The sequence below is a fragment of the Macrotis lagotis genome, chromosome X, assembly GCF_037893015.1.
Source record: "Macrotis lagotis isolate mMagLag1 chromosome X, bilby.v1.9.chrom.fasta, whole genome shotgun sequence".
NCBI lineage: Eukaryota > Metazoa > Chordata > Mammalia > Peramelemorphia > Peramelidae > Macrotis > Macrotis lagotis.
In genome coordinates, this window is record NC_133666.1 from 667,733,065 (window position 1) to 667,758,600 (window position 25,536).

Genomic DNA, 25,536 nt, shown 5'->3' on the forward strand with positions numbered 1-25,536 from the left:
TCTTCTCTTCTCCAGGCTAAACATTCCCATTTTGCATCTTATTTGCATCTTGTCCTAACACGATGTGATGAAAAGACCCTTTCCTGTCCTAGTCATCTTCATCATACAAATTATAAATCTTCATTTTGACAAATTATGAATGAAGAGTGGAAGAGTCCTGCAAAGATAGTGTGGTCAGTGAGGACTGTTGGGGTGCCTTGACTTTCCAGACACTGTCTCTCTCCTTATGCAGTCTATGTTGCATTCTTTTTCTAAGATGCAAGAAAGGACTCTGTTCTGGCATTGATGATGTCTCCCTTACTCCATGGCCACATGGATCCTCCTCTCCTGAAGCTGTATGGCTCCCCAAAGGGCTCTCACAAATGCTGGCATAGGCTTCCCCTCCAGGGAACTGAGCTGAGTTTCTATAAGCACTCTCCTCTCTCAGTCTCTCAGCTGTGGTACTGTTAGCTAGCTATTAAAAGGCCAGTCGAGGAGGTAGCCCAAGATGTATGGACTAGAACTAACTAACCATCTTTAATGTAACCCAGTGGGTCAAGGAAGAGCAGATTAAAAAAAAGGAGCTTACATTTGATCAATGGCAAACCTTGAATGCTCTAACATAGTATTCTCCCTACCACCTTGTTCATCTGGTTAATAAGGAGTTAACCTCGTCCAGCCTCCTCCTAAGCTTATCCTCTATATTTGTTTGGATTCCTCTGGGATGGAAGGCACTATAAAAAAAAATCATACAGAGCTGAATCTTAAAAGCACAACAAAGCTCCCAGATCATATAACACTGACGATTACCACCATCTCCTGGGAGTCACTTGGAAGGAACCCAAGGACCTGTTTCATGGGCTTTAAAAGCCTCTCCACCAACCTCCTCCTCCACTTTCTACTTGGTTCAACAATAAAGCTCCTTCTATATAGAAAGGGCTTGACTTCTCTGCTTTTGTAGGAAGTCTCTTGAGCCATGAGAAAATTCTCACCTCCCCCAGTCCAACATTCATTCTGGTCATTAGTCAGCAGCGGCAGCAGAACACAAACACTGCCCTCCCCTTCCCCAACCCCCTCCAACTTCCATATCAATATTTCATGTGGAATAGCTCCAAATGGAGAGGCCAAGGAGGTAGCCAGACTCTTAACTGCTCAGCTTTCCTAGGTCTGCAGGGAGACTGCCTGTCTGGCTACTGGTCAGTCCTCTCGACCTTTATTCCTGATTCCCCAGGTGATAGAAGAAGTAATAATAATTATTGTTATTATTAATGACTAGCATGTATGTGGGCCTTTAAGCACTCTCATTAGACCCTCACAATTCCATAAACTAGATACTATTATTCTTTCTATTGTACACATCAAAGAAATGAAAGCTAAGAGTGATTAAATGATGGCTAGGTCACATGGCTACTATTTGAGGCAGGATTCCAACTCAGGTTTTCCTGACTCCCTGTACGGCCCCCATTCGCCAGCCCATCTAGCTAAGAGAGCAGAGCCACCACTCAAAAGGGTAAAAACAGCTGAGAGAGGCAAGCATGGTGGTGTTCAGAGAGGAGGATCTAGTTTCAGAAGGTAGTGCTAGATAGGTAGCATCCAGGGGCAATGGCAGTGATTGGAGTAACAGTCTAGGGGGCAGAGTGGCTTTCAGCAAGTCAGAACTGCAATCGGGGGGGGGGGGGCAGCAACAGGGGGGCAGAAACCAGTCAGGGCAGCAGGGGGGAACAAGTCAGGGTAGCAATAATGGGGGGGGGCAGAAATAACCCCCAAGTCAGGAGCTAATGGTGGGGATAGAACCTACAGGTAAAAAAAATAGTTTCCAGAGGGGTAAAAGAGGCAGGAATTTTAGCCAGATGATAAGAACAGCACCCAAAGTGTCAGTGTCCTTTTGCTCAGGAGGCAATAGCACCAATCACTAGAAAGGCTCTGGTATCCAAGAGGGTTGGGGAAGCTCTGAAGAAAGAAATTCTTACAACATGAAGAGAAACAATCCTGATGAAGAGAGGAGGAAAGGGAAGGTGAACCAAGGCAAGGGAATAGGCATTAATATAGTAGTAGTGCCTTCTATGTGCCAACCAGGTAGCTGGGTAGTTAGGATAGGGGCTTGGCTCCCATTCAAGAGTTCTGATCTGTCCTCAGACACCAGCTTTGTGCCCCTGGGAAAGTCACTTAACCTTGTTTGCCTCAAGAAGTCTCAAACTTCTACTAGCTTTTCAGCCCCAGGCAAGGCACTTCATCAGTTTTTGCCTCAGTTTCCTCATCTGTAAAATGAGCTAGAGAAGGATATATAGCAAGCCATTCCAGTATCCTTGCCAAGAAAACCCCAAATGGGGTTCATCAGGAGTTATATGAGACTCAACAACAAAAATGTGGCAAGCATGTGCTAAGAGCTTTTTTCCAAATATAGTCTCATTTGATCATCTTCCCAATACCCCTGGGAGGCCGGTGTCATTATTATCATCTCCATTTTTACAGCTGAGGAAACTGAGACAAACAGAAGTGAAGGCAAACAGAGCTTGCCCAGGATCACACAATGGGGGGGATAGGAATTGAGACTTTCTGACTCCAGGATGAGCAAGCAGAACTACTCTACACTTGGAAAACAGCAGAACAAAAATGACTAAGGGAATTGAAACCGGAGCTAAGTAGAGAGAAGAGAGAGACTGAGGAGAGAAGGGGAGTGGAGAGGGAAGTTGCCCAGAGGATTGACTGCATAGGAGCTAACAGTCTAAAACAGTGGGCAAAACACTGAGCATAGAGAGGCATGCCATTGTCCAAGACTAAGGAAGGGCTTACAGGTAGACTCTGACCTGCTCAGATCACATTTGAAACTGCCAAAGTATAATTTCTCAAAAGTATAGTCCTGGTAAAACAATGATTTCTTAGAGTTTTCACATAGCAATAAGTAATAAATTAATCCAAGGCATATTTTGCTATGTTGATCACAAACTCAGGACAATGAACAGGATGCTCAGAGCTGGTCCTGCGAGGAAGAGACGACAAGAGATCCCATAGTATGGTACAAGGATGAGAGTCTTTGAGGGCTAGTTTGGGGCAGAGATATTGGGCAACGTTCATGGTGAGGCCAAAAAAAATGATTTTCCCCTATTCTCTATTTCTGTATAAAAATCAACTCTTCCCAATTGAAGGTGTGGTCATGTTCTCAGTGGTATCCACCTTAAGGTTTAGGGGTAAGATTTCAGAGAATAAAACCTATTTTTTCTGTTATTTTATTTAGAACCCTTTGTTTTTAAGGTTTTTACAGTTTTAGGAAGGACAGAACTTCTGTACAGTTTCAGATGGGAATAATATATAATTATACTAATTATTGGGTGGCTAGGTGGTGGCAGTGGGCGGCACTAGCTTTGGACTCAGGAGAGCAGGAGTTTGAATTCCATCCCCAGACACTTGACTCTTACTGTGTGACCTTGGGCACGTCACCTAACTCTGACTGCCCCACATCCAGGGCCATGTCCATGCATCCTGATTCCCATCTGGTCCCTGGACCCAGGTGGCTCTGGGGAAGAAAATGAGACTAGTGACCTAGCACAGCCCCGCCTCACTCAAATCCAATTCACATGACTGTCGTGGCCTCACCTCTCCGATGTCACGTTCTTCAAGAATGAAGGACAAACTTTTTTATATCCTTACTATAATATAATTATCCAGGAATAAATAGACTGAAGTGTTTGGAAAATTGGATGTTTGCTCTCAATGTCCTATCTGAAAGGTTCTCAATGCGGAGGGGGTTAGACAAGCGGGCAGGACAGAGCTAGCAGTCATAGGTTAGATTTAATCCCCTTGATGCCTCGTTCTGTATACCCATCACATAGGGGCCTGGTATACAGTAGGCACTTATTAAATGTCTATTGACTGACTCCATGAATGGATGAGCATTGTAGTAGGGATAATCATTAAGAATTTATTGATGTGGTTCTTTAAGGTTTGCAAGCAATTTGACGTGTTATTTCATTAGAGCCTTAGAACACCCTGGGAAGCTGGCGCTGCCATTCTCACCACTCTTCAGCTAGGGAAACTGAGGCAGGAGGTGGTCAAGTGCCGTCATTGTCCCCGCTTCTTCCCCCGGAGCCCGGCTGGGCCCAGGTCGGGGGGCTCAGAGGCGCTCCCCTCCCCTCCCCCTGCCCCACCCTTGTTGATGCGCAGCAGCTTTTTCGAGGTTTTCACAGGATGAGGGATTTTTTCTTTTTTTTCTTTTTTAGGTTTCTGCAAGGCAAGGCCACCCGGCCAGGTCAGTGTGAAGTGTCTGCGCCGCACTTGACCTCGGGTCCTCCTGACTCCAGGGCCGGGGCTCTCTCCACTGCGCCACCAGCCGCCCCAGGAGGAGGGATTTTAAGGGGCTTTTCCGCGGCCTCGGCCACTGCGCCCCCGGGAGCCCGAGATGAGCACCCCCACGCTCAGCGGGGCTTCGGGGCGCTTAATACGGGCTCCTCGGCTTGACCACGCCTTCAGCGGACAGCCGGCCACGCCCCTCCCTCCGGGCTCCGCTTGAACGGGCCCCCGTGCGCACGCGCGGCCGCCGCGGGTCTCTGGCGGAGGCTTCCGCCGGGTGCGGGAAGGGGACGCGCGCGCAGGCGCACACGGGCTCCTTCCTTCTTGCCCCGCCCCTCCCCCCGCCCTCGCTCCCCTCCCACTCCGCCGCGGCGGCGCTCACAGAGACAGCCGGCCCCGGTCGTCCAGCACGCGGCCCCGCCCCGCCCCGCCCCGCCGGCGCAGACTGCGTTGCCCGGGCAACCGCAGTGCGGTCTCCCCTGAGCTCTGCGCCTGCGTCCCACCGGCCGCCCCCTCCCCCTCCCCTCCCCCCCAAAGCGGGGAGCTCCGCCGCCCCCTACTGAGTGAGTACGGGCTCTGCGCCCCCACCGGGCTGCGCCGGGGAGCGGGGGGCACGGGGGGAGGGGAACGTGGAGGGGAGCCCCACACCACCGCCGGGGGGACCCCGACCTGGCTCCGAGTTCTCGGCCGCCCCCCTCCTCCCTCCCCCCTCCTCCCTCCTCCCCTCCTCCTCCTCCCTCCTTCCTCCATCCTTTCCCTCCCTCCCTCCCCTCCTCCCTCCTCCTCCCTCCATCCTTTCCCTCCCTCCCCTCCTCCTTCCTCCTCCTCCCTCCTCCTTCCTCCTCCTCCCTCCATCCTTTCCCTCCCTCCCCTCCTCCCTCCTCCTCCCTCCATCCTTTCCCTCCCTCCCCCCTCCTCCCTCCTCCTCCCTCCTCCTTCCTCCTCCTCCCTCCATCCTTTCCCTCCCTCCCTCCCCTCCTCCTTCCTCCTCCTCCCTCCTCCTTCCTCCTCCTCCCTCCATCCTTTCCCTCCCTCCCCTCCTCCTCCTCCCTCCTCCTTCCTCCATCCTTTTCCTCCCACTTCTTTCTCCCCTCTTGCTTCTCCCCTTTCCCTTTCCTCTCTCCCTCCTGCCCCTCCATTCCCCCTTCTCTCCTTTGCATCACATAACCTTCCTCCTCATCCCCCCCTTTCCCTCCTCCCCTCACCTCCATTCCTTCCCCTCCCTTCTGTGCTGCTTCCAGATTCTTCCTCCCCCTCCCTCCCTCTCTGCTACTGTCCTCCTCTTTTCCTCCTCTACTCCTTCTCTGCTCTGTCTCCTCCTCCTCCCCTTCCTCCTCCCCTTCCCTGTCTCTTCCCTTTTCCTCCTCCTCCTCCTCCAGCCTCTGCCCAGTCTGGGCCCTCCTCCCCTCCTTCCCTTTCCTCCCTGTCTCCTTTTCTTTTTCTCTTCTGCTCCTCCTGTCTGCTCCCCTCACCCGGTTCTAGACTTGCCCACTCATTCTCATCAACCCCGCTGCCTTCACCAGCACCACCTTTGGCAAATGTGAGGCAAGCCACCCTCAACCACAAAACACAAGCACGATGCCCTTTGGAAGTGACCAGCTTTATGGACATTTGCACCATCATTGCCTCGGACGGGCAACAAGAAGCTGGCATGATTTTAGACTTTGCCAATTTTTGAGGCAGAAATGTTCACACTGCAAGTTTAGGAGATTCAGGCTAACTTTGCCCTCCTTCAGCTCATCTTGGGTCTTCAGGCACAGAAAATAGAGCAGTAGGCCTAGAGACAGAAAGATCCGAGTTCAAATTTAACCTCAGCCATTTACTAGCAGTGAGATTCTGAACAAGTCACTTAACCTCATCTCAACAGCAAGGCAGGTTGTGAGGGCCAAATAAGAATAATTTAAAGTTGCTTAGGACATAACTGTACAGCTGACCCATAGTAGGTGCTGTATTAATGTTAGCTATTTTTGCTTGCAATCCCCCTCCTGTTCCCACCTTTTTTGGCCTCTTCTTCATTGATACCTATAAAATTATGAAGTTTGAGCAAATGGCCTCTGAGGGTCCTTCCAGCTTTCAACCTGTGATCTCACAATCTCCTTTTCCTCACACTCTCCATTTCTTCTTCCTATCTACCTTCAAGTCTTCCTTTTCTGCCATCCTTTGCTTAACTCTTTGCTTGTTCCTCCAAACTTTTGTCATAGAATCATCAAGAGGAAAGTCCTTTCCACAGAATCATAAGGGATGCTTTTGGGAGGGCTGCCTTATTTTATAGTTCAGAAATGGGATTAAATCATTTGAGCAGGGTCACATGGTAGTAACTCATCATGGGGGGATTCCAGTATCACCCATCCTTCATCACACCTCCTCATTTGCATCATCCCACTGACCTTTTCTCCTTTCATGTGGACCTTGTCTCTCTCTTCTCACCCACCCTGAAGTCCCTGTTCCCTGTTATCTTCTCATCCACCTTCTTTTATTACCATCTCCTTTGTCCTTAACATGGCTCCTACCTTATCCCACCCACTGCCCATCCTGTGTCTTCCTCCTCCTCCTCCTCCTCCTCCTCCTCCTCCTCCCGACCATCTCCACCTGTGCCCTTCTTCACATCCTGTCCCTCCATCTGTCCTTTTCCTCCTCCTCATTCCCCAACCATTGTATTTTTTCCTCTTCCATCTACTTTTTCCTCTTCCTCTTTCAGTTCTCCCAGTGGGCATCTTGTCTCTTCCCCACCTGTCTCTACGTTCCTCCAACCCTCTCCTCCACTTCTGTCTCTGTCTCTGTCTCTCCTCCCCCTCTCCTTCCTCTGTCTCTAATTTCACAAACATTTGATGGGGACATTTTAGAGAATAGTCATGCTTCAAGTAGGGGATAAACTAGCTAACTACTTTTTCAGCTCAGATTCTAGGATTCCTCCCATCTACTCCTTCCCCTTCCTCATCTCTGCTCCAATCTCCTTTTATCTATTTCTCCCATTCTATTCCTGCCCCCCCCTTCTTCTGGCTACTGCCTTCTTAAGCACTTGGCCAAGCCTCTCCCTTTCTTCTGGTCCCTCCTCTGCCACCTCCTCTTCCAACCCTCTTCTCCTCTCCACCCCTTTTCTGGGTCCCACCTCCTCAGCCCAGCTTCATCTTCTCTTCTCTGCCAGCCTGTCCCTCCCTTCTTCCCAAGCCCCCCATCACCTTCCCACTCCCAGGGTGCATTGCTTTATTTGGGCTGGTAGCGCTGGGAGATGCGCTCTGGCTGCACAGGCTGACCTCTGAGGACCAGAGAAAGGGGAGGGGGAGAAGGGAGAGCCCAGCCCGGCCTTCCCCTCCCCTCCTCTCCTCTCCTCCTTCCTCCTCTCCCTTTCCCTGCCCTGCCCATGGGCCACCTGCCCCAGCAGCTGCAGGAGAGGAGGAGGAGGAGGAGTGAGAGAAGGGGGAGATCCGCCTAAAGGACAAAGGACATCTCCACCCTCAGGTGAGCTGTGATGGGGAGGGCCAAGTTGTTAGCAAAGAAAATTGGGGGAAAAAAAGCTCTTGCTGTCCCCCATGACCCCTTTCCCTTTACCCCTTCCGTCTTTCAGAATATGGGTAAGTGTCATGGGGCATCTGGGTACCACAAGCCAGGGAAATTGCCATCACCCCCCCCAACACCGGGCCGGCCTTGAAGCTTTTTGTTCCTTTGGGAGGCAAAGGATGATTCAATCCTCTGTTCCATAGCTGTAGGTAGAGAGCAGAGGAGGAGAACAGAGTCAAAGAATCCATCATCTTTGAACCCCAAATGAATTTCTCTGTTTTGGGGTGCTTGTCGTAGTCCCAGAGTGAGGATAAGTCAGAAGAAGGCCCACCACCCCTGTGAAGTAAAATGTCAGCTCTCAAGGAAGGCTGGGTGGGGGTCATTTGGGGCTGATGGATTTCCCACCCAGGGAGGTTTGCTCATTTGGGAGTGGGGGGGGGGTGGGAATGGTGGTAGAGACCACACTCGCCTTCGCAAGCTCCAGAGGTCTGGAGGAGGAGGAGGATGTACTGGAGCTGAACGAACCATGGGTTCTGCTTGTGGCTCTGCTGGGTCTCTGCCCAGTCTCCAGGGGGTGGCCAGTGATGTAGGGGAAGACAGGAGCCCCCAGAATTGGTCCGGCTCCTGGGGTGGGCTTGTCAGGAGGGCTGCGATCCGCATTGCAGGTGCCGGAGAAGCTGCCAACAAGTCTGGCTCTCTTTGTCTAGGAGGGGAAGTATTTGTGGCAAAAATGTGCCTCCGAGGGTGCTTGTTACTGCGGGGAGGAGTCCTCGGGCCATTTCATCTTTTTAATGCCTTTGAACATCGCTGTGGAGATTAGAACCCTCTTTGGCAAGTTGCACTGTCCCCCCTTTAGGGTGAGTATCCCTTTGTGGCATGCCTATGAACCTGTGGTATAGGAAACCTTTGGCTTGGGAAATGAAGCCCAACATGTAATAAAACTTCACGTTTGACAGGAATATTAGTCATCTGCCGGATGAATTAGTAGGCTAGCTTACTAAAGGACATCTAATTTGGACCATTTGTGGCTAATGGTTGACTTCAAAAGTATTTCATCTAGTGATGGCGTCCAAATATAGCAGATTAAGTTATGTGGCTGACCTGAAAAGAAGCACTAATTCACCAGAAAAAAAAAGAATATATACTCATGTTCTGTAATCATTTCTATTATTTATTTTCTTGGTAAAGGCAGATTTCTTAATACTTTTTAAGCTTTATTAACTTTGCACACATCAAAAAACTGTAACCAACTATCACTAATCCTGTTCTTTATTTTTAAGAGACTTTTATTTGGGGGCATTTGTTTATTATTAAAGTAGTTTTTTTTATTATAATCATTTCTTTTGCACAATAAATAAAATCACCTGGTTTTCCTTGGCATTGTTTTTTAATAGAAAATGCTGTTGAAATTGTTTGCTTTTGCTAGTCCCAAATCATTTGGGGTTTTATATATTTAATCTAGCCAAACTTTTCTTTTCTTTTATCTGACTTCTTTGTGCAAAACCATTTTCAGGCTTGTATAGTTTTCAATGGGCTTATATATTTTATATATTATTTATCAGTCTAAAACCTTATATATATATTAAAATGTAACATTGAAAGAACACAAATAAAGCAATATTGTGTCTATGATAGGAGCCTATTAATAGGATACATCATAATTGAGCAGAGCAGTTCTGAAATACTATCAGCCAATACCCAAGATAACCCATGGGATGGCACTCCAAGCTTCTGCAGTCACCCATGGAGATATAAATCAATCCGAATGACAAAGATACTTCTCTTGGAAACTAGACTTTGTAATTATGTTCTTTTCCCAGGGTTAACAAAAAAAACCCCAAACTTTGATTGTTAAAAAAAAAGAATTCCTCGTGTATATTATTCATTTTGAATTTTTCTCCCTAGTTTGACATTCCCCATCATTATTCAGACTACTTCAGTTCATTTGCAGCGAATTTAATGGTACTTTTAAAGACTCTCTAAAGTTATTTCTTTGCTATAACAGTTTTTAAAAAAAATTTTATATGATCTGAAATTTATTTAATGAAAGCCATTTGCAAGAAGATCAATTACAAATGGATGATGTCTATTTGCAGCTGAAATTTTGAAGTAAGTCCAAGGACTGGTTTTAGTGACCTGATTTTTTTTTCTATCTCAGCACCAAAGGGTACCCTTCATGCACCCTCCATTCACTCCTGTGCTGCTGTAGGGAACTGATTCTCCTATGTTTAAGAGGACTCCAACCAAAAAAAAAAAAAAAAAAGTTCTGGCCTGCGATGGCATATAACCTATTAAATAGGAATGCAGTAGTGAGATAAGGAATATGATTAGTGATATACAAACCAAGGATTTCTTTTCCTCAGATAAAATTTGTGGTTCGTTCTTTTTGAGTCAACAAATAGTGAAAGTCAGTAGATGAGGTTGTTTTTTGTTTTTTTTTTAACAATTTCTTCCAAGAGATTGCTAAAGCGTCTCATTTATGCTCTTGCTCCCCCACCCGGTTGTTAGATCTGTTTTTTTATAGCTCTTTATATCATATTGTTTATCACAAAATCAATCCTGTGATAATCTGCCTGTTCTAAGAAATCATGGAGATTTTACAATATATCAACATTGTCTTTATCTCTATGCTAGAAATGTCTGGTGAAACAAATAGATCCTAGCTAATAACTTTGGGAGTGCATGCAGGCAGATCAGAGTTATGCCAGGGCTGCGTGTTGCAGGGTGGCGGGGGGGGGGGGGTGCCTAGCTCCCTTGTCAGCCCAGACACTCCCTCATGGAAAAGATAACTTGGAAATAACAGGAATAATCCTGCTCTGATAGAATGTTAGCTCTTTGACGTAAGGCACGGTCTCCTCCATCAGACATGGGCAGGCCTGTGACTATTGTCTGGCTAATAAGGCTCTGCCCTATTTGGCGTTACTGATGGTTACCCACCATCAGTAACATTGGTGCTTTGAGATTCATTTCCATTCCACTGGAGTCTTACTGCAACACCCTCTTGTGATGCGGCGGTAACTCAGGACTGGAGGGCTCTGCCAGCAAGAGTTTAAACTCTTCCAGCAATTACCCAGCCCAGACGGTTTCCTGTAGACTATCAGCAAATGGATCGTGTTGTCTATTGTCTGTGAGCTAATCTCACTGAGTCCAAAGAGGCTCACCCTCTCATCACCCTTCACTGTCTTCAGGGTGAGGGGTTTTTCAGTGCCACAGAGACAACCATCATGGCAGGTTGTAGAAAGTTTGCAGTCTCAGGTGGCAGGAAGAATATATTCATTGTAAAAAGCACAAATTCTTGAAGTACCAAATCTGTATTATCTTTGAAGGAAACTATACACTAGTGAAATGGACCACTGGGGTCAGGGTCCACTCTGGGACACCAGACAAATTTTATCCCCACAGCAAGAGCCCATGAAATACTTGCTCAGAGACTCTGGTCCCAGTGCCACCAGGCTTTAACCCAAATTAGCTAAGTGATGAGTAACAGCTCCTCTTTCAAGGGGTGGCTCTGGAAAGAAGTCTGTAGATGTTGTTAATGTAAATCTGAATCTAAGATGTTGAGAACCATGGCATATAGGATTTCATTGTTTTCGAATAGAATGATTCCTTATTTTTATCATTCACATTTGTGTCTATAAGCCATCAGAACTTTGTGTGAGGGCAAAATTGGGGTTAGGTGCTTTACGTTTAATGGACTAGGAGCTTCAATGTTTCTGTTTTATTTTTCTGTAAGCAAGGTGCATTTCTCTTTTCACTTAGCTGGTACTCTGTGACCGGACACGTCTTTCCTCCACCCTGCTCTCCTTTTTACAAGACTCCCTTGTTCAGAAACCTTCACTAGCTTCTTTCTTGACTATATCAATGCTAAAATCTTCTACAGCTTCCATCATTTGCTCCCCCCCACACACACACACACTCTTTATTGTTTACTCCTTCCAGTCACATCCCTGTGTACCACTGTATTTGGGGCCATTACTTTCCATAATTCCAGTCCTTTCCATCACCTTGGTTGCCTTTCTTCTGTTTGCCAATTCAGAACTTATCCGTCCTTCAAGCCCAGCTTAGATAATACCGTAAATAGAATGCCAGACTTGGATCCCTTCTGCAGTCCTTTCTCTGACCCTTAGTAGCTGTGTGACCATGAGGTACTTACTTCCCCTCTTTGAGTTATAAAATGATAATATTACTGTAGTATCATCCCTCACAGTATTACTGCGAATCTCCCCTGGATCATACCCAACAAGTTGTCTCCAGAATCTACTGGAAGACCCTCAAGGAGGTGGGATGCACCACTTCTCAAGGCAAAACATTACATTTTGGGATCACTCAAATTGTTGGAAATTTTTTTTACTAATATCAGTCCCAAGTTTGCTGCTTCCATTGTTCTAGATTCTGCCATCCAAGACCAAACAAAACAAGTCTAATCCCACCATCAGAAGGCACATAAGTGCTCGGTGGTTACTATTACACTTAAAAAGTCAGAAAGACCTCAGATTAAATCTTCCTAATTGTCCAACCCTGGACAAATCATTTAATTTATGTCTATCTCAGTTTCTCATCTATAAAATAGAGGTAATTCAAAGTATCTACCTCCCAAAGTTGTGAGATTAAATGAAATAAATATTTGTTAAGATCTTTGTGCTATTGAAGCACTAGTTGTTATTCTGTTGTGTCTGACTCTTTATGATCCCATTCTGCTCTTCCTGAAGATTCTTCATGGAAACATGACTTTCCTAATGTAGCTAAAGATTAATCCTCTCTTTGGACAGCTTATGAATAGCAGACTTTGAGTACATTCAAACCCTTGATCCTTTTTGAATAACAGCTGGATTTTTATGCCTCCCCCTTCTTAGACTTAAGTAGTTATATTTTTGTACTAGATTTTTTTTTCACCAATCTGCATAGAACGTTATCTTTTTTAGATTCAGTCCAGTGCTGGAGCCTATCAGGAGCCTTTAGGATGAAGACTCTGTTAGCATCCGTTGTGCTAACTCGCCCTCCTTGGCTTGGTGGTGTTTAGGAATTTGATGAGCAGGCCACCTCTGCCTTTATCCAAGTCATTGACCAAAAAACCCATGAAACAGCACAAGGTTAAGTAGCTCCCTTAGAGATCTCCTGGCAGGAGGCTTCCTACCATGTTGACAAGAAATCATTAACAATTATTCTTTGTGTCCAGCCGTCCTACCAGTACTGGCTCCGTCACCTAATCCTTCACTGTAACCCTGGGATGAGATACTTTAAAAAAAAATCTCTTGCTAAAATCTAGGGAAACTTTAACCAGAACTTTCCCCTCATGAACTAGCTTAATAATCCTGTCATAAAATGTATTGAGATTCATGTGTTATGCCTTTTTTCTTGGTGGAATCATCACTTCCCTTTCTAGACATGTACTTTCCATCTCTTTAATAATCCTTCCTAAAATTTGTCCCAGGAATCATAGTCAGGTTCATTCTGTTCTCTTATAGAGCACTTTGCAAAGAAAACAGGGAGTGATAGAGATAATGATAATAATAGTAATAAGCTATGATTATTATTATTGACATCACTCTGTTCCTCATTCATGATTCTCTCCTTTACCTTTACTTTAGAGTCTGGACCACTTGGTTTAACCCCAGATCATAAGCTATTCTGTAAAAGCCACTAATGTTTCACATTGAATAGTCCTCTCTTCAATGATGACACATCCCATAGGACGGGACTATGTCTTATTTCTTGCTATATTCTCCAAGGTCATTGAATCTCAGAATTAGAAGGGATCTCAGAGGCCATTGAGCATGATCTAAACCTGAACAAGTATCCCTGCTATAAACCTACCAAGGAGACATATGACCTTTGCTTAAAGTCTGAAAGTGAACCCACTTCCTTCTGAGGCAGTGTACTTTTTTTTCAGTCATATCCCATTCTGTTACCCCATTTGGTGTTTCCTTGGCAAAGATATTGAAGTGGTTTGCCATTTCCTTCTCCAGTTCATTTTGTAGATAAGGAAACTGAGGCAAATAGAGTTAAATGACTTGCCCAGAGTCACACAGTTAGTAAGTGTCTGAAGCTAGATTTGGACTCGTATCTTTCTGACTCTAGTCCCAGTGTTACCATCTACTTCTCACTCTGGAGTAATTATTAGGATTTAGAGTCTAATTATTAGGGAGGGTTTTTTTTCCCTGAGGTCAAGTCAAAACTTGCCTATTTATAACTTCCTAACTTTCCTAGAACAATCAAAGTAATTATCAGCCATCCTTCCAATCACCAAGGTTTCCTATCTAGGTAGCATCCTGGCCTCCTCATCTCTTAAAAACCAATCTATGACCAAGACCTATTGACTTATCTTCCTGACTCTGCCACCATATTGATGCAAGCCCTCGTCACCTCAGGTCTAGATTATTGCAGAACCTGCTGGTTGGTGTCTCTCCCTCAGATCTCTCCCCATTCTAGTACATTTTTCCACTAAGCTGTCAAATTGATGTGAGCAGCTTGTCACCACCTTCCAAGTCAAGAAACTCCCTTGGTTCCCCTTTACCCCCTGGATTGAATTGGAAATCCTCTGGTTGGTTTAATGCCCTTTATACCAGGACCCCTCCTACCTTTCCAGTCTTCTCAGACCTTCCAGGAATTCTATGATCCAGTAACTCTGGCTGTCTTGGTGTTCTTCATACATGAGGGTCCATCTCTGGGCTCCGGATAGTTTCTCTGGGTGTCCCCCATGCCTGGTATGCTCTGCCCTCATCTCTGCCTCCTGGCCTCCCTGGCTTCACCTTCTACAGGAAACCTTTCCCAGTCCCCTTTGATGCTGGTGCTTTCCCTCTGCTCATTATCTCCAATTTCTTCTTGTTTGTGTGTGGTCTCCCTTATCCATCTACTAACAGCGATCACGGATGGGTTTTCTCTTTGGTTGTGGTTTTTACCTTTCTTTGTACCCCCAGCCCACAGGGCTGCCACATGTTGTAGTTGGTCAGTCATTTCCGTTGTGATTCTTTGTGACACTGGAGTGATTGACCATTTCCTTCTCCAGCTCATTTGACAGATGACAAAATTGAGGCATACAAGGTTAAGTGTCTTGTCTAGGGTCACCCAACTCAGGGAGATGATTCTCCCAGACTGCAAGTCTGATGCTGCCATATATAGCTGTGCCTGACAAAAGGGGGAGTTTTAATAAAAGCTTGCACACTTAACTTAATAATGCTCCTAATTCTGGCCATCAAAACCAAAAAGAAAAAGCAACTCTCATATACCAACTCTTTAAACACTTGAAGACAGCATCTTGTGCCCCTTGATCTTTTTTCTTCAGACTTTTTAAAGATTCTCAGTACTTGGGGCAGCTAGGTGTCAGAGTGGAGAGAGCACTAGCCCTGGAGTCAGGAGGACTTGAGTTCAAATCCGGACTCAAACACTTAATTACCTAGTTGTGTGACCTTGGGCAGGTCAGTTAACCCCTTTGCCTTGCCAAAAAAAAAGATTATCAGTACTTGCAATTTATCCTCATGACATCTTCCCAAGGCCACCCAGATTATGTGCCTCTGGATGCTTCTCAAGGCAGCCCAGGTTCTTACTGGCTCTTAATCACCTTGCAATCCTCTAAAAAACATAGATTGTTTTCAGGGATAGTGTCTTCTTCCCTCTTGTACTTTTGAAGTCGATATTTTGAATCCAAGGATAAGATTTTACATTTGTCTCTATTAAGTTAAATCACATTAGACTCAGTGTCTCTCAATATCGTTTAGTATCCTATCTCCTTCATCCTGTTACTAGGGATTCCTCCCAAGTTTGTGCAGTCAGTAGTTTTGAATATGGTTGCTGTCCACTTGTGCCTTTATCTAAGTTACTGATAAAAAAAAAGACCCAAAGAGCCAAGGCCAGATCCCTGATGCTTCAATCTACTTGGCCAGCCTCCAAAGGGACATTGGTGGCTGCTTTTGGTGTCCGCCCTTTCCATTAGCTCAGAATCCACTCAGTTAAGACTCTCACCTAATCCACAGCCCACCATCTTGTACATCATAGTCTTGTCATTCCAGAAATTATCAAATATTTTGCTCCAGTCTAGATTAACCAAAGCTCAGGCTCATTGCCTTAATCTGTCAGTCTTATAACTCTGTCCAAAAAGGGAATAATGAAGTTAGTTGGGTATGTCCTGTTCTGGCTGAAGGCCTTTTGATCAATGTTTTTTCTCATTGTCACTAATCATCTCTTTAATAATAAATTCTAGAATTTTGCCAGGAATCAACATCATGAGGCAATTGCTCCATAAATTGCTAGGCTTAAAATTTTCAGTTCAGATTTTTGACCTCTGAGCTGGCCAGCTATCTCTCTACATTGCAAAGGAACTGAGATAAATTTAAAATCAATAAAAATGTATACACATTTTAAACTCTAAAAATGAGCTGCAAAATAAAGAAAATGTATTTAAATCCTATAATTCTTATATTTCCAAAAAAAAGCACATTTTTGCCCAGACCTTGATTGGACCTTTTCTACTGTAATGACAACAGTGGTCATTTCTCTTTTTTCAGTTCACATGCTTCCATTCACCACCTCAAGGTTGTACATGGAAGTGAATTGTGTTTGTGTGTGGTGTGTATATGTATTTTATATTTTTATATGTATGTATATACACACACACACACACACACACACACACACACACACATTTTTTTAGCACATTATCCTTTTACATAGAATCTGTCTGTCCCTGCATTGCAGGGGACAGTTTAACAACACAAAAATGCAAATGAAGGCGTTTCCTTTTCTAGATGATTTGTCTAAAGGATGCTTTACTTCCTTATTGATACATTCAGCTCTCTCCTGAGCTCCAGGTCACTTCACCAACTGCCTAGTGGGATGTTTCAAACTGGGTGTCCCTATGGCATCTCGGATTCCAAAATATGGACCACCCCCTTCTACCTCTTCTTCCTAACCAACCATTTCTGTCAAGGGCCCCATCATCCTTCCCCAAGGTTGGCATCCTCTGAGTCATTCTTGACTCTTTACCTACCTTCACCTCATTTGAATGAGTCTTTATTGAAATGCAAAGCACTGTACATGCACAAAGCCAGAGGGAGATGGTTCCTGCCCCATTACATTCTGATGGAAGAGATATCATATAGAGAGTGTGGTACCCAGGGAAGGGCAGAATGATCTGGGAAGTCAGAGAGTTGTGAGACGCAGTGATGGCAATGATCTCAGAACCGGCAGCAGGGCAGAGGAGGGAGCCAAGAACTGGGCTCTGGAGGCCAGCTTTGGCCTTTGCATATCTCTCACATTCATCCCTTTCTTTCCACCCCAACGGCTACCGCCCTGCACTTGCTGGAACAGCCTGAGAGTTGGTCTCCTTGCCTCAAGTCTCCCCTTTCGATTGTACCTTCAATCCACTGCCATGGTGATTTTTCCTAAAGCACAAATATAACCATGTCTCTCCCCGTTCAGTATATTCCAGCAATTCCCTGTGACCTCTTGAGATCAAAAACAGACTTCAAGACCTTCACAAATGACTCCCACCTCCCTTTACAGGTTCAGTAAGCATGACTCCCATAATGCAGCCAACTGACCATCTGGTTGTTCTTCCCATATGATACTCTATCTGTCATCTCTGGATCTCTCTACAGGCTGCCCACCATGCCCAAAATGCCTTTCCATCCTCTCCTCTACCTCTTAGAAGCCCTGGGGAAGCCTGTCCCCAAAGTTGAGCTCAACCGGCCTCTGACATGAGACTTTTCTTTAAGACCCGCCAGCAGCTCCTGCCTCCCCACCAAAAATCATCTTTTGTGTATTTTACAAACACATGTGTATACACCAGTGAAATGCCGGCTTCTGAAAGACAAGGATTGGTCTGGGTCCACAGGTCCTAGAACATGGTGATCGTTTAAAACATGACTTGTTGACTTTACAATCTGATTCAGGCTTATATAACTCATTCCTCTGCCTCCTACCTTCTACTGTCCAGCCAAACTGGCCTTCATAGCCTTCTTCACAGGCCACACTACGGCTCTCATCTCCATTTCTTGGCACTGACTGTCGACCCTGAAAGTCCAGAATCACCACAACCTCTTAAGATCCCTGATTTCCTCCCATCAAAGCTTTATGGATCTCCCCCGCCCCTTCCAGTGGCCCTGGCCTGGTTTTTATATTTTTGTCTGAATAAAACCCTCCGTTCAGCAAAACAGATTGTCACTCTAGCTACACACAAAACTGTGCATCGTCAGTTCCTCACCTCTCTGGGAAGGGGTAAATGGCATGTTTTACCTTCCTTCTTCTGACCCTGTAGTTTCTCATTGTATCAGTCAGGGTGCTAAAGTCCCTAGGAGGTAGGGACTATTATTAGCATTCCCATTTTACAGTTCTGAAAATTGAAGCAGACAAAGGCTAAATGACTTGTCCAGGATCACATAGCTAGGGAATGTTAAAGGCCAGTATACTAAGGTGCTCCCTCACTGTGTCTAAAGAGCCTTTTTACAGAGGATGGTGTCAGAGCTCTTGTTCTTTCCTCCCAATCAATACTTTTCTTCTGACTGTCTGATAGTTTGAAGGAAGCTTGATTTAACAAGAAGCTGATTTTTCCAAACTGGAAACACTGATATTTTCAAGTGGAAGATCAATTTGCTCCAATCCAAACCATAACCTCCAAGACATATGAAGCACATAGGAAAAAAGATCTTAAAAGACCAATGTGACAGGTTACCATAAAGACAGCACCAAGCATCAGTATTGTGCTTCTTTAATATAATCTCATTGAATCCTCACAAGAACTTGGTGAGGTTCCTTTGTCATTATCCTCATTTTACAAATGAGGAAACTGAGGCTGAGAGCAGTTAAGTGACTTACCTCCAAGTCACACAGAATCAGAACTCAGGTCATCCATTTCTTTACTCTTATCAGCTAGTCCTGTGTATTAAGTAAAGGCGGTAGATGTACTCTCCCAACCCCATATTCATGCTGGTAGGCTGCGTCACTAGATGGTGGCTACTCATTCTCTCCTCACATTTCTAGAGGACCCACAGGGCTAGGAGGCTGGTTTTCTAATTTTTACGAGGTCCTTTCCCCACTTATCATCCAGCCAGCTAGACTTAACAATGTTTGTGGATGGAAAAAAATAAAATAATTACTTTATAAAAAGATTTGGCCAGTAAAAGTATTTAATGGTCCATTGGTCAATCAGTATGTGCTGGATACTGTGACGAAGAGATAAAAAAGGGCAAAACCAGTCTCCTACCCTCAAGGTGCTAACAATCGAATGAGCCGGACAACAAGCAATCTCATATATACAAATAAGTTCTTGGGGAACTAGAAGCAAAGCAACTCTTCAGTCCCTTATACTTCCCTAAAAAAAACAAAACAAAAAAAAAAAACACTGTTGTAATTTAGTTAACTCAGTTCTGATATGCTGAGGATCCATTGTGATACAGAGTAAGAAATTCGATACATATATTCCCCTGGATAGGGACTGAATTCAAGTGAAGGTTTGCTCATACTTAGAGTCCAAGTGGCAAATGGCATCATTCCTACTCCCCCAAGTCCTTAGTTGGGACCCCTTTTCTATTCCTCATGGGTCCCTGGGCAGAAAACAGCTTTCTCCTGTGGCTGCCTTTCCTCCCCAAGTCAAGTTTGCCTTGAGCTCTTGATAGACCCACTGCCATCATCTTTTCCAGGAATGCTACTAGGACACAATCCTCTGGACCTTTCTACATTTGCTAAGTCTCTCTCTGGTCAAGGGATGAGAGTAGGGTGGGGGAGCAAGACAGAATGCTCTTCTTCCTCCCAAGGCATCTTTTCTCGGGAGCTTTATGAAGCTTCCTCTGTCCCAGTCCCTAAGATGCTAGACTTTCAACTGATGCATCACCCTAAAATATGACGAGTCTCTTCAGCCAGTCCCGATAGCCTCCCATGCTCAGCCTTCTTTAATTATCAAAAGAAAGGTATGGAACTCACCTCTTAAAACGATTCATTAATCAGCACATTGACAAGTGAGGACAAAAAGCTCTAGGGGAAAAAACATCTTTCAAGAGACTTTCTGCAGAATATTCTTTGAGAAATCCTGAACATGCAGAATGGAGCTTTCACCACCAAACGGAACTTATGCCTGCTTTGTGCACTTCCCATACCAAGTGAGCCATGAGGATAATTTTGTAATGCCCATGCTACACACTTTCATTTTTGTCTCTTATTCCCTAAAATTTGTTTCTCTTGAATTAGTGCTGGCTCATGATGATACATTCATAATAGCACAAACCTTGCAAGAGTGGTTGCAAAGATACCACTAAGACAGCACAGAAATATTTTGTGGAAAAAAAAATATTTTGTGAGTAGCATAGCAACTTTGGCCTTCACCTTGCAGCCCTCCCATGCATTTACCTCTAGTTCTGATGGAAGGAGTCTGCTTCTGGATAAATGTTGGGTGGGAGATGCCTTTTCCCTTCCATGGGCTGTAATGAGCAACTTAGTTGAAGAACCAGGATGTTCTGGTTCTGAGCATTCTCTTGTTTCCTGACACAATAAAGAATCATTGTGAGTAGAAAGAATGTATGGGGGTCAAACAATCTGAGATGCTTTCAGTAAGATCAGTAAACGTGCTTTGTTTGGTTCTCTCAGTACACAAAATTCAAAGAAAGGAAACTATTAAAGAACTGAATGATCTATGTTGGGACTGTCAGATCGTTAGACAGAAAGGACCAAGCATCTTTAGATGGATTCAGAGGAGCTGTCCAAAAGTAATTCCTGAAAATGAAGACCTAGGAACATGGTAAATGACATCTTCAAAGTTTATGGTATTAAATAAATTCATTTGCTACACAGTAGGTGGGGGTGTGACCCTGAAAGATATTTCCTTTACTGAATGTTTTGTTAATCTAATACCTGGATGTAAAAATGCTGCTTGGAATACTCTTCTAACTTTAGAGATGCCAGACCCACCTACACAATAAAAAACAGAAGTCTTTGCAAGGAAGTAAATCCTCAGCCTTCTTCTCCATCGTAAGTAAAGAAACACTACAGCAACCTCTTTTCCCTCCTTCCAGAACAATCACTTGGCCTTCAGATAGACAGCTAGAGGCTTTTAGTCATTCCACATTCCATTAAGGCTGATGGGCAAAAATAGGAAATTTTACTTTTTAGGTCAAAAGATCTCAAAGAGCAAATGTGCCCCAAGAAGCATGTGTATGGTGTCCATTAGTACACACTGTTCTTACTCTTAGAGTCTTCTCTTCTCTTGTTCATTATATTTGACTCAAAATGATAAAAGAAGTCCTCACCCCATTAGTTAATATCAGAGGGCCAAGTGTTTGTAAAGAATTCTAAAAGTAACTTTAAAGTCTTTAAATCTGAGACTTGTGAAAATTTTCCTATTCCCGTAGAAAGAAAAAAAAAATCAGTTTAATTTTATTCAGAGTTCTATGCCTTCTGGAAGGAGTATAGAAATCTGGAACTTTCTATAATCCAATTAAATGTAGAACTTCAGGCACCATTCTTAATTATTTTCATTGTTTGTCACTCCCTTCTGTTGGAGGAAAGGTCGTTAGATAGGTCTGTTTATTTCTGCATGGGTTGTGAAGCTCAAAAATTGTTGGCATAGTGTAGTCCAAGTAGAGAGCTTGTTATGAATATGTGAATGATTCTTACGGACTGTTTGAAATTAAGTCAGTAGGGCGGCTAGGTGGTGCAGTGGATAGAGCACCAGCCTTGGAGTCAGGAGTACCTGAACTCAAATCCAGCCTCAGACACTTAATAATGACCTAGCTGTGTGGCTTTGGGCAAGCCACTTAACCCTCTTGCCTTGTGCGCAAAAAAGAAAAAGAAAAAGAAACCTAAAAAAAAGAAATTAAGTCAGTGCTGAGAGTTCTAGGCAGACAATTGGAGCTGTGTGACCCTAGGCAAGCCATTTATTTAATTACTGTTTGCCTTAGTTTCTACATGTATGAGATGGGGATAATCAACCTCCCAGGATTTTTATGAGGATCAAATGAAAACATAAAAAGCTTTGCAAACTTTAAATTGCATTACAAATACTAGTTGATATTATCATCATTACCATCAACAACAATAAAAGCAAATTGGGGTGGCTAGGTGGCGCAGTGGATAGAGCACCAACCCTGGAGTCAGGAGAACCTGAGTTCAAATCCAACCTCAGACACTTAATGACCTAGCTGTGTGGCCTTGGGCAAGCCACTGAACCCCATTGCCTTGCAAAAACTAAAACTAAAAAAATAATAATAAAAGCAAATCTAAATGAAACTATTAGCCTTACTAGATAATCTCAGAATTAAGCAGGAAGAAGGGTCAGTTACCCTGAGTGCTTCTCCAAAGGGGGTTAGAGGGTAGGGGAACAGTAGGTGATTATGGGAGTGGAGGCTCTGAAGGCTGATGTTCTATCTCAGCCCTAGAGCCAGCCCCAACTGGGACACTTCCCCATTCCGATTGAAGACAAGGAATGGTAGGTAATAAAGTCATTATGATAGAAATATGCCATCAAGGAACATCATGGGGATGCTCAGCAATGCCAATTTCATCTAGTCTGCCTGAACCTACCATTAGAACTTCATTTCCCTCTAAATGAGCTGGGCACATTATCCAATTTAACTTTGGTGTCCATCCCTGTTGCTAACAATGATTTTTACTTTATGCCAGAACATACTTGTTACTGTTTTTGATTTGGACATGCTGTGTTCTATATAACTTCCATAAAAAGAGGCTTTTTCCCCAAAATTCTTAACCTACCACCTTTGGTCTTCCCCTTTTGAGATGGTTTAAGACAAAATAAAACTAGAGATGAAGTGTTCTAGAAAGGAGAATTAAATCCTCAAGCCTATTTTTAAATTTTTATCATGTAGTATTAAAGTTCTGCAGATTCTCAGCAGAGTGAGACTCGATGGATGGATGGATGGATGGATGGATGGATGGATGGATGGATGGATGGATGGACGGATGTCTCTTGCCCCTGTTTTCTCTAGTCACTTAAACAGTAATTTCAGTATTTCTCTGAATGGCAGAGATCTCTTGAGATTATGCCCTCCTTGAGCAGGAGAAAATGACTATAATGTAGTCTGAATCATCACTGATAGCATATGTGATTCCTGTAACAGATGAGGTCAGAGAATTACAAGAAAGCTGATTTATAATTACAAGAATCAACTAGAATTTTTACTTTACACCTCATGCCTATTTTCTGTACTTGTTGACATTAATTGGAGCTAGACATTGGCATCCTTCTCATAAATCTTGTATAGCCTCCCAGTAAATGGCATAGCTTCATAATAAATGATGATCAAGGAACAATACTGAAACTTGTAGGGAAGGAATTCTTCACGTTTCCCTTATAATAGCATTTTGTAACATCCCTCTCACCAGCACACACAGTGGTAATTGTACTATTGATATATATTAAGAAAATACACAATTGCAAAAAACAACTAGTATCAATTCAGTAATCCTTTAAAATAAAATTTTAAATGATCCATTTTTATCAGTAATTCTTTTAAATGAATTTCTGTCTTATTCACCACAATAACATCTACATACATTTGAAGACTAGTGAAGCATTCATTATATAAAAAGTTAACTTATTTGTGAATTCATATCTGGATCCTCAGACTCCTCCCAAAAACCATTGTCCACAGCCCTCAAATTAGGATAGCTTTTGGCAAAACCTTTGAATTTCAGAAGGATGTCCAGAAGCAATCTTAAGGAAAACATGACCCCTTTTTTTCTATTAGAAGCTTGACACCTTATTAAGTAGGTTAGAGATGTCATTTGGTGAAGAGCTGCCCTTTTTTGCCAAGGCCAAACCTCTAAGTGCTTTCTTGATTCTATTTTCTTTTCCCTCATCATCATCATCATCATCTACAGATTGTTCCCCAGATCATCCTCTTTCACTCTTTAATCCTCGCTATCTACTGGCTCCTTCCTTGATGCCTATAAGCACACGTAACTCTCCCCTTCTCCATACAGCCAAACTCCTAGGAATAAAAGAAAAAAACCTCTACATTCATTACTTCTCTTTTTATTCATTTTTCAGCCCTTTACAATCTATCTTTCAAGCTCATATGAGCAGGGTATGTCATGTACTCTAGATTTGGGAAAAGAATATTTCAAAAGGTTCAGAGAAAGAATAGGCAGAATCCCATGGACTAAAATTCTATAGGGTAAGGCAGCCTAGAAGGAATGAGAAATGCCCAAAATAAAATTCTAAAGACACAAAGGAAATTTTTCTGACTCAGAGGAAAAATGAGAGTTGGCTGAAGAATACAATGTCTCATTCAGGAAACTAATCAATTGACATCTTTTTAAAAGAAATGTAAAAAAGATAAAGGCAAGACTTGATATCAGGAAGTAAATAAAAACTGGCATAATTCTGTAAAAATTATAAGAGGAATCCTAAAATTCAGAATGAGCTAAGGCTGGCAAAGATAACTAGAACAGAAAGAGTTTGGAATTTCAGGGTTTTTTAAATTATTTTCAAAATTAAAAGGAAAGATCAAAGAAGGGACAGTACCCATGCTTAGAGTGGAGGGAAAAAATAATGGACCACAGTGAGGGAGGATCTGTTTGATTCTTTTTTACCTTTTATTTTCTTTGCTGAGGAGAATGACCTTTGTATTGGAAATCACATGGCGGGGGGAGAATGTCTAATAGGAAGTTGATTCTCAAGATAACAAAATAGCCAGCATTTATATAATATTTTAAGGTTAGCAAAGCTCTTTACAAATATCTTACCTTGATCCTCAATAGCCCTAGGAGGAATCCCCATTTTATATATGAGGAAGCTGAGACAAAGAACAGTTCAATGATTTACCCTTGATTATATAGCTAGATGAGGTCTACGGTCATATTTGAATTCAAGTCTTCATGACTCCAAGTTCAATGCTTTATCCACTACACCACCTGACTGACTTAAGATTAATTTTTTTTAAAAAGCACCCAATTGCCATAGACACAGATGAACTATATCCTTGAGTACTAAAAAGAAATAATATGGTTGCTGAGCCAGTAATACTTTAAAGATAATTAAACAGCTAAATGATGCCACAAGAAAGGCAAATGTGCTTATTTTCAAGAAAGGGGAGAGAATAGAGCCTGAAAACTGTAGGTGAGCAAGTTTGACTTCAGTTCCTGGAAGGATTCTAAAACAGATCTCTAAGAAATAGTCATGAACACACAGAAAGGGAAGAGGTGACTACTTTTGATTTTTTTGATTTTTGCAAGGCAATGGGGATAACTGACTTGCCCAAGGTCACACAATTAGGTAATTATTGTGTCTGAGGCTGGATATGAACTCGAGACCGCCTGACTCCAAGAGCCGGTGTTCTATCCAGTTCACTACCTTAGCTGCACCAGGGAAAGGGGATGTGTAACTTTATCAAGAAAAATTCAGGCCAGCCTAGTTTCATTTCCTATTTTGATGTAATTATTAACTGGTGGGTGAGAGAAATGCTGTGGATAAATTAGCTGCATCCTGAGTTTTAACAAAACCTTTGGTTCTGTATCTTATACTGTTTTCCTAGAAAAGATGAGGGGATAAGGATTAGGCGATGATTAATCAATGTAATGAATGTGGAGAAGGCTGGATGACCAAACTAAAAGAGGGAAACGTTCCATGTCAGTGTGGCAGGTCATCTCTGGTTTTGTAACCCAGTCATCTGTGGTTGGGTCTGTGCCATTTTTATTAATGCCTTGGATAAAACCATTGGTGACATGGCTATCACCTTTGCAGATGACACGACTTTGGGAGGGACAGCTCGTAGCCTAGATAATAGTTAGGATCGCAAACCTCCAGCTATTGGGCTAAATATAATAAGA

General features: G+C 43.5%; 1 protein-coding gene across 4 annotated transcripts in view; it reads left to right on the forward strand.

Moving 5' to 3' along the window:
- Nucleotides 1–4,750: 4,750 nt before the first annotated feature.
- Nucleotides 4,751–25,536, forward strand: part of CCDC92 (coiled-coil domain containing 92) — a 42,397-nt gene continuing 21,611 nt past the window's right edge. Inside the window, exons 1-2 of one of the 4 annotated variants that reach the window (XM_074205413.1) lie at nucleotides 4,751–4,829; nucleotides 8,472–8,621. The gene's annotated coding sequence lies outside the window, so the exon portion shown is untranslated. Of the gene's footprint in view, nucleotides 4,830–7,415; nucleotides 7,726–8,471; nucleotides 8,622–20,263; nucleotides 20,489–25,536 lie in introns of those variants that run through there. The other 3 variants (XM_074205415.1, XM_074205416.1, XM_074205414.1) reach the window with 3 other exon arrangements.